General features: G+C 43.4%; 1 pseudogene; it reads left to right on the top strand.

Annotated features, from left to right (window-relative positions):
* LOC111975902 (ubiquitin carboxyl-terminal hydrolase 13-like) overlaps positions 1-10,415 on the top strand; it is a 62,458-nt pseudogene that overhangs the window by 33,295 nt on the left and 18,748 nt on the right.

Genomic DNA, 10,415 nt, shown 5'->3' with positions numbered 1-10,415 from the left:
CTGCGGTCACTCATCCCAAACCATCTCAATTGGGTTGAGGTCGGGAGATTGTGGAGGCCAGGTCATCTGATGCAGCACTCCATCACTCTCCTTCTTGGTCAATAGCCTTTACACAGCCTGGAGGTGTGTTTGGTCATTGTCCTGTTGAAAAACAAATGATAGTCCCACTAAGCGCAAACCAGATGGGATGGCATATCGCTGCGATTGCTGTGGTAGGCATCCTCATTAAGTGTGCCGAGAATTCTAAATACATCACCGACAGTGTCACCAGCAAAGCACCATCACACCACCTCTTCCATGCTTCCGGTGGGAACCACACATGCGTAGATAATCCATCACCCACTACATAAAACACGGCGGTTGGAACCAAACATCTCAAATTTGGACTCAGACCAAGGACAGATTTCCACCGGTCTAATGTCCATTGCTCGTGTTTCTTGGCCCAAGCAAATCTCTTCTTATTGGTTCCTTTAGTAGTGGTTTCTTTGCAGCAATTCGACCACGAAGGCCTGATTCACACAACCTCCTCTGAACAGTTGATGTGTTGTTACTTAATTCTGTGAAGCATTTATTTGGGCTGCAATTTCTGAGGCTGGTAACGCAAATTAACTTATACTCTGCAGCGAAGGTAATTCTGGTCCTCCTTTCCTGTGGCGGTCCACAGAGGCAGTTTCATCATAGCGCTTGATGGTTTTTGCAACTGCACTTGAAGAAACGTTCAAAGTTCTTAATTTTCCGTATTGACTGACGTTCATGTCTTAAATTAATGATGGACTGTCGTTTCTCTTTGCTTATTTGAGCTGTTCTTGCCATAATATGGACTTGGTCTTTTACCAAATAGAGGGCAGAGGAGAACATGAGAGCCCCTCCAGAGCCTGTGAGGGCCCGGATCCCCTTCACAGCGTGCCTGCAGGCCTTCACGGAGCCAGAAAACGTCCCCGACTTCTGGAGCTCGGAGCTGCAGGCCAAATCAGCTGGAGTCAAGTAAGCAAGGCCCTGGTCTAAGGCCGGGAAGAAAGATCGACATCCCACATTGTTGAATTCTCCCGCAGTTTCAACAGTGTGTGGGGATCTATCTTTCATGACTTGGCTTTTTGGATCCTGCACCCGAGTTATTTTGCACCAAAATATGTCTAATCCCCTAAGATGAAAAAACAATGTTGGTAGGCTACATGATGAATTAACCGTMGGAAAAATGTACCATTTAACTTTTTTTTAATACCCATACACAAACGACCAAAGATGAATGTAAAGCTGATCTTGTACATTGAATGAAAATATAAACAAAATGTAAAATGTTGGTCCCACGTTTAATGAGYTGAAATAAAAGATCACAGAAATGTTCCATATACACAAAAATATTATTTCTGTCAAATTTTGTGCGCAACTTTGTTTACGTCCCWGTTAGTGAGCATTTCTCCTTTGCCAAAATAATCCATCCACCTGACAGGTGTGGCATATCAAAAAACGGATTAAACATCAGGATCATTAMACAGGTGCACCTTGTGCTGGGGAAAATAAAAGTCCATTCTAAAATGTGCMGTTTTGCCACACAACACAATGCCACAGGTTTTGAGGGTGCGTGCAATTGTCATGCTAACTGCAGGAATGTCCACCAGAGYATTGCATAYTTATTTCTCTACCATAAGCCGCATCCAACATCATTTTTGAGAATTTRGCAGTACGTCCAACCGGCCTCACAACAGCAGACCACTTGTACGGGGTCGTGTGGGCGAGCGGTTTGCTGATGTCAAGGTTGTGAACAGTGTCCCATGGTAGAGGTGGAGTTGTGGTATGGGCAGGCATAAGGTACGAACAACAAACACAATTGCGTTTAATCGATGGCAATTTGAATGCACAGAYATACCGTGACGAGATCCAGAGGCCCATTGTTGTGCCATTCATCCGCCACCATCACCTCATGTTTCAGCATGATAATGTACGGTCCCATGTCTCAAGGATCTGTACACAATTCCTGGATGCTGAAAATGTCCCAGTTCTTCCATGGCTTGCATACTCACCAGATATGTCACCCATTTGAGCATGTTTGGGATGCTCTGGATTGACGTGTATGACAGTGTGTTCTAGTTCCCGCCAATATCCAGCAACTTTGCACAGACATTGGAGAGGAGCGGGACAACATTCCACAGGCCACAATCAACAGCCTGATCCAACTTTATGCAAAGGAGATGTCTTGCTGCATGAGGCAAATGGTGGTCACACCAGATACCGACTTGTTTTTAGATCCACACCCTTAAAAAAAAATACGTTTCTATGACCAACAGATGCATATGTATTCCCAGTCATGTGAAATCCGTAAGTTAGGGCCTAATTAATTAATATCAATTGTCTTATTTCCTTATGAACTGTAACTCCTTATTTAAATCTTAGAAATTGTTGCATGTTGCGTTTTATAATTTTGTTCAGTTTAAATAAGTGATCCATTTGTTGTATTTGTCATTATTACAAATAAATACATTTAAATAAAAAATAATATAAAAAAATAAAAAATAACAAAATCGGCTGATTAATCGGTATCGTTTTTTGGTCCTCCAATAATCGTATCGGCGTTGTTTAGATTTGTCGACCTCTACCTCAGACTGGTGCCAAGGTTCAACATTACAACAGGACACGATCCTAAGCACACAGCCAACACAGGAGTCTCTGAATGTCCTTCAGCTAGCCAGAGCCCGAACTTCAACCTGATCGAACTTCTCTAGAGTGACCTGAAAATAGCTGTGTAGCAACGCTCCCCATCCAACCTGACAGAGTTTGAAGGATCTGCAGAGAAGAATGGGAGAAACTCCCCAAAAACAGGTACCAAGTTTATAGTGTCATACCCAAGAAGACTCAAGGCTGTAATTGCCTGCCAAAAGGTGCTTCACAAAGTACTGAGTAGAAAGTCTGAATATCTTATTTATTAAATTTGCTAAACAATTCTAAAACCAGTTATGCTTTGTCATTACGGGTTATTCTGTGTATTTTGATGATTTTTTTATATATATATAAATAAATAAAAATAAGGCTGAACCTACAAAATGTGGAAAAAGTAAAGTGTTCTGAATACTTTCCGAATGCACTGTATGTATGCATTGTCAGTGGACCTCAAGTGAATCACTGTGTGGCATTGCCTCTGCTGGGGATCTACAATACTGACTTAAATAAAATTATCCAGGGATAAAGAGAAAATCTGAAAAATAGAATGCATTTATAGGCCTTCAATGAAAGACCATTCTATCCCTTAATATGATTTCAATGTTTGTTGACATATATCAAAGTTAAAACAGAAATCAGCATCCCTCTTGGTACTAGAGAATCATGGATCCAGACAAGCCAAAACATTTGTGGAGAGACATCAGTTCTCTTACTCACCTACTTTCTTTGGAACCCAGTCCACCACAAATGTGAATTTCTTTATTTGCACCACCAGATACTCTGGGAAGGAGGCGAAACGGGAAGTCCTGGAAAGACAGGGCTACAATTTAGAAAAAAACTATAAAAGAATTATGGATCACTTATTTAAACTGAACAAAATTATAAACGCAACATGCAACCAATTTCTAAGATTTAAATAAGGAGTTACAGTTCATAAGGAAATAAGACATTGATATTAATTAATTAGGCCCTAACTACGGATTTCACATGACTGGGAATACATATGCATCTGTTGGTCATAGAAACGTATTTTTTTTAAGGGGTGGATCAGGCCTGTACGGCCTGCCTTGATGCCCTGCCTGCCCCAGAGCCAGGCCCTCCCAGCGCCTCTCCCACCCGCGCGATATGTGCCTAACCAGAGCTTGTATGAAGGACAGTGGATGAGTCCCAGAAGTACATTGAGTCTAAGCCTTGTTTGGCACGCCACCAGATCTGGCTACACCCCACATGCGACGTACAATGACGACCGGCATCGCACTTTGACGCGAGCTGTCACAACTGCATGCAACACACCTGAGGTTGCCGTCCACCACGCTCAGGCCCGTGCTGACCACCGAGACCGGAAGCTGGTGCTGTGACCCGCAATTGGGACCATCTTTGACCCTGAGGGCAGGGCACTCGCTCAAGCCCCTTTCACCCACGCATACGCCCAACACGGCGGACGCAGAAACCATGCCACACCGGTAACTTAAAGGAACCTAAGACTGAAATGAAGACTGCTCATCTCTGTTCCCTAGGGCCACCCTTGTGCCTAATAATTGTTTAAGCCATTGAACGTTCTGTAGGATAACAGGACAATCAATTCAGATTTTTTTTTTTTAAACCAGTTATTTTTTTTTGTTCAGTTGTGCTGGAAATGTGTGGAGTTGCCGCGCACGCACACACACACAACACACACACACATCAACAACTACCACACACACAGCCCATAATTTGTAATTTAAACCTGCTTTCCTCAGACGCATGGACAAATTTGTTTAGCCCCAGACCCAATCCTATTGTTGGCGCTAGGTCCTGTTGCTTCAGTTGGTAAGACATGCGCTTTGGCCAGACGGCATGGGTTAGTGGGTTTTGCATTCCCACGGGGGGACCAGGATTAAGTATGTAATGAACTTTCAATTTAACGCATCTCTGGGAAATAATGAGCAGTCGCTAAATGTACTTAAAACTATATATAAATATAAGCTAATATCTAAAAAACAAGTCGGTATCTGGTGTGACCACCATTTGCCTCATGGCAGCAAGACATCTCCTTTGATAAAAGTTGGATCAGGCTTTGTGATTGTGGCCTGTGGAATGTTGTCCGCTCCTCTCCAATGTCTGTGCAAAGTTGCTGGATATTGGCGGGAACTGAACACACTGTCATACACGTCGATCCAGAGCATCCAAACATGCTCAAATGGGTGACATATCTGGTGAGTATGCAGGCCATGGAAGAACTGGGACTTTTCAGCATCCAGGAATTGTGTAACAGATCCTGAGACATGGACCGTACATTATCATGCTGAAACATGAGGTGATGGTGGCGGATGAATGGCACAACAATGGGCCTCTGGATCTCGTCAACGGTATTCTGTGCATTCAAATTGCCATCGATAAACGCAATTGTGTTTGTTGTTCGTACTTTATGCCTGCCGAATACCACAACTTCACCTCTACCATGGGACACTGTTCACCAACCTTGACATCAGCAAACCGCTCGCCCACACGACCACCGTACAAGTGGTCTGCTGGTTGTGAGGCCTGGTTGGACGTACTGCTAAATTCTCAAAATGATGTTGGATGCGGCTTATGTAGAGAATAAATAGTAGCAATGCTCTGGTGGACATTCCTGCAGTTAGCATGACAATTGCCAGCACCCTCAAAACCTGTGGCATTGTGTTGTGTGGGCAAACAGCACATTTTAGAATGGACTTTTATTTTCCCCAGCACAAGGTGCACCTGTTGTAATGATCCGATGTTTATTCCGTTTTTGATATGCCACCACCTGTCAGGTGGATGATATTTTGGCAAAAGAAATGCTCACGTAACGGGACGTAAACAAGTTGCGCACAAAATTGACAGAAAATATATTTTTGTGATATGGAACATTTCTGTGATCTTTATTTCAGCTCATAAACGTGGGACCAAACATTTTACATTTTGTTTATATTTTCATTCAATGTACAAGATCAGCTTTAACTTCATCTTTGGTCGTTTGTGTATGGGTATTAAAAAAAGTTAAATGGTACATTTTTCCGACGGTTAATTCATCATGTAGCCTACCAACATTGTTTTTCATCTTAGGGGATTAGACATATTTTGGTGCAAAATAACTCGGTGTGCAGGATCCAAAAAGCAAGTCATGAAAGATAGATCCACATCACACTGTTGAAACTGCGGGAAATTCAACAATGCTGGGATGTCGATCTTCTTCCCGGCCTTAGACCAGGGCTGTGCTTACTTTGACTCCCACGCTGATTTGCCTGCAGCTCCGAGCTCCAGAAGTCGGGTATTTTTTCTGGCTCCGGTGAAGGCCTGCAGGCACGCTGTGAGGGGAATCCGGGCCCTCACGGGCTCTGGAGGGGCCTCATGTTCTCCTCTGCTTCGTTTCGCTTGGCTCCATACCGCTATCAGCTCCTCTGTCACACACACACACCCCAAACACACACACGTCAGCATTTACTTCCTAAATGTTGTTCCGGTTGTCGGATTCCAGATGATTGGGTTTAGTATTGTATATTGGACATTTGAAATAACTTATTTCAAAAATTTGGAATTCAGCAAGAGTCACATCTAAACATTTGCAGTCTTGGCATTTAAAAACACAAACTCCAAACCCACTTTTGGCATCCATACCCTTTGAAGAGGATAGCTGTGGGGGAGACAGCAGCCGCTGCTGGTTCTCATGGCTGGGCCAGCTGCCTGTGGGATCTTACCTCTGTTGGAGGCGCCTCCGATGGGGCCGCGGAGCTGCATGAGGTAGTCCACCTTCTGGGTGTAGCGCACCTTCGGTCTGGCAACACTGCACGCGCTCCTCCACCAGGTAGCGGAAGCGTCGTTGGGGTTCTCCGAGCCACACTGTTCTCTAGCGAGGACATCAGGGGAAGATGTCAGAGAATATATCTGAGTACGTTATGTCTTCATTCGATGCTATAGGAATTTACACCAGTTAAAAAAGTGTTTTGGAAATGTATGTCCCATCAATTAGAATTGAGACTTTCATTAATTGCATGCTGTTTTGAACCTAGCACACACCCACACACTGCGCCTGCAGTCATAATTTGGACCACACTACCTCATTCACGGTTTTTCTTTATTTTTTAACAATAATAGTGAAGCATAAAACCGAATGAATAACACATATGGACATCATGTGGTGACCTCTGGCCTGCCGCGCTATCGGCGAGCCTCAAGTGTTTTATTATATATTCTGAGATTCTGCAAATAGTTACCCTTCCTGGCTTGATAACTAGCTGTTGCACCACCTTTGGCTTTCTCTAAAGATCCAGCTTCATGAGGCTAGTCATATCTGGAATGCATTTCAATTAACAGGTGTGCCTTTTGTGGAATTTATTTCTTTCTAAATGAGTTTGAGCCAATCAGCTGTGATGTGACCAAGGCAGGAGTGGCTGATACGAAAGAAAAATTAGCCCCCCCCTATTTGGTAAAAGACCAAGTCCATATTATGGCAAGAGGCTCAACATTAAGGCAAGAGAAGAGAAGACGAGTCCATCATTATTTATAGAACCATGAACGTCAGTCAATACGGAAAATTAAGAACTTTTGGAACCGTTTCTTTCTTCGCCTCAAGTGCCGTTGCAAAAACATCAGTCGCGCTTGATGGAAACGCCCCATGGTGGGATCGCGCCATCATGGAAAGGAGGACGCCAGATTACTCTGCTGCAGATATAAGTTAATTTGCGTTACCAGCCTCACGAAATTGCAGCAAATAAACGCTTCACAGATTCAAGTAACAGAACACATTGCAACTGTTACAGGAGGAAGGAGGGTTGTGTGAATCGGCCTTCGTGGTCGAATTGGCTGCAGAGACCACTCTTCCGAAAAGGTACCCAAATAAGCAAGAGATTTGTTGGGCCAAGGCAAACACGAGCATGACTTGAGACCGGTGGAAATCTGTCCATTGGGTCTGAGTCCCAAATTTGAGATGTTTGGTCAACCGGCCGTGTATTTATGAGTAGGTGCATTGGATTATCTCGCATGTGTGGTTCCCACCGGAAGCATGGAAGGGTGGTGTGGATGGTTGCTTTTGCTGGTGCACTGGTCGGTGATGTATTTAGAAGTCTCGGCACACTGAGGGTACATGAAGGAATGCCTACTCGACAAGCAATCGGTTGGTGAGCCGATATGCCATCCCATCTGGTTTGCGCTTAGTGGGACATCATTTTGTTTTTCAAACAGGACAATGACAATACACACCTCCAGGGCTGTGTAAAGGCTATTTGACCAAGAAGAGAGTGATGGAGGTGCTCGCAATCACGATGACCCTGGCCTCCACAATCTCCGCGACCTCGTGAGATGATCCCAATGTGGAGTTGAGTATGCGTTTAGGGGATGGGAGTTGTGAGGCCGCAGAGTGAAGGAAAGCAGCCAACGAATGGGTGCCTCGCATAGTGTGGGAACGTCACTTCAATTTGAGCTGTTGGAAAAGCATTTGTATCAGTGGGTAGCGAAGCCGTTCGAAGTGAAGATGACAAGACGTGTGGTGCAAAGGCTGTCATTCGGACAGACAAAGCGTGGCTAACGTGTTCTAGTAGAATTCACAGAAAATGTAAAAAATATATATTTGGGATTTGTTGTAGAGGTGTGTCACTTTTTGATGATGACTACAAGACCAAGATGTTGTGTTGTTGTTCATTAGTGTTTGATAGCCTTCACTAATTATTTCAGCCATGTAAAAAAAAAAAGAAAGAAAAAGAAATAAAGACCGAGCGGATGATGGAGTACGGTTCCAATACTGTTGTGTATCCTGAGTCTGTGGTTATGTATATATATACACATGAGACGACACGTACGTCTCAAATAGTTTTGGGGTCACTTAGAAAATGTCCTTTTGTTTTGAAAGAAAGGTGAAAGGTGAAAGAAAGGAAAGGACATTTTTTGTCCATGAAAAATAACATCAAATTTATCAGAAATACAGTGTACGACATTGTTAATGTTGTAATGACTTGTATACGCTGGAAACGGCTGATTTCTAATGAAATAATCTACATAGGAAGTACAGAGGCCGATTATCAACTCTGCACGCATGTGTTTCCAATGGCCGTTGTGTTAGCTAATTCCAAGTTTTCAAAATCTTATTTCAAGGATGGGAGAAGAATGGTAGAGCGCAGCTATTGATTCATGTAGAGAACCTTTTTGCAATTGACGTATGCGACAGCTTGAAAGCTGTGTTTCTGATTAAAGAAGCAATAAACTGGTATTCTCCTAGACTAGTTGAGTATCTGGAGCATTTAAGCAATTGGTTGGTTGGTCGATTACAGGCTCGAAAATGCCAGCAAATACGAATTAACTTTCTCTGAAAGACTCGTATGATATTTCTTGTTCTGAGAAATTAGGCTAATTCCATGCGGAAATTGAAGAAACTGGAAGTCTCGTACAACGCTGTTACTACTTCTTTCAACAGAACCAGCGCAAACCTGGGTTGACCAGAATAGACGTGAGAGTGAGTTGGAGCCCGGCACAAACTGATTCAAAAGGCACAAGTTACATTAGTCGGTCCTAAAAAGTCCGAGTTTTTATTGCTTCTTTATGATCAACAATGGTTTTCGCTGAGCTAACATAATTGCACAAATCGTTTTTCTATTATCATAAGGCTTTTAAAATGATAAACTTAGATTAGCTAACACAACATGCCACTGGAGACACAGGAGTGAAGGTTGCTGTAATAATGGCCCTCTGTTTGCCTATTAGTACCGGGGTGATGGTAGATTGCGTATCGTGCAGAGGATATGAGCGTTACACACCGAGGCCCTGTAACTTCTGGAGCGGGATTGATTTTTGGAGGTGGAAGGGTCCTCATGGTCTGGGGCGGTGTGTCACAGCCAATCATCGATAATGCAGCTTGTTGACATTGCACTGAATCTGAACCTGTGCATTACAGGAAGTACAATCCTCTTCCTCAAATTGGTACCCTTCCGCCCAGAGGAGGCTCATCCTGACATGCCCTCTGCTGCAGCATTGGACAATGCACCTGCAGCATACGGCTGCATTGTCTGTGCGTGATTTCCTGCAAGACAGGAATGCGAAATGTCAGTGCCCATGGCCAGCGAAGAGCCCGACTTCATCCCTTGATGCTGATTGGGACCGTGTATGAGTCGGAGGTGTGAGGGCTAGGGGCACATTCAAGCAAGAACTGGCATAAATGCTGGTCAGTCATGAGGAGGAGATGCACTTTCCAGTATCTTAAATGGCCACTGGTGGCCAACCAGATACCGACTGTTACTTATTTGATTTTGACCTCCCGCCTTTGTTCGAGACACATATTTCCTTTCTGTTAATCCATATCTGTGGAACTTGTTCAGTTTGATGTCTCAGTTTGTTGATCTTGTTATGTTCAGAGTAAAAATTTACACATGTTAAGCTTTGCTCGAAATAAAGCAGTTGACAGTGCAGGGACGATTTATTTTTTTGCTGGATATTGTTTATAACACACCCCACCGACACTTTGAAGTCGGAAGTTTGACTAATAAGCCCTCAGCCAAATACAATTGTAAAGTCAGTTTTTTTCACAACTCCTGCATTTAATTAGTGAAGTAATTCCCTGTCCTTAGGTCAGTTGGATCAACCACTTCTTTTTAGAATGTGAAATGTCAGATCATAATAGTAGATAGATTATTTATTCGCTTTATTCTTTCAATCGCACATTCCCTAGTGGTCAGAAGCTTACATACCTCATTATAATTTGGTCAGCATTGCCTTTAAAATTGTTTACTTGGGTAAATTGTTTCGGTGTAGCCTTCCACAAGCTTTCCCACAAC

Source organism: Salvelinus sp. IW2-2015, linkage group LG16 (assembly GCF_002910315.2).
Source record: "Salvelinus sp. IW2-2015 linkage group LG16, ASM291031v2, whole genome shotgun sequence".
NCBI lineage: Eukaryota > Metazoa > Chordata > Actinopteri > Salmoniformes > Salmonidae > Salvelinus > Salvelinus sp. IW2-2015.
Note: the sequence above shows the minus strand (reverse complement) of the source record. Positions and strands in the feature narration are given on the sequence as shown.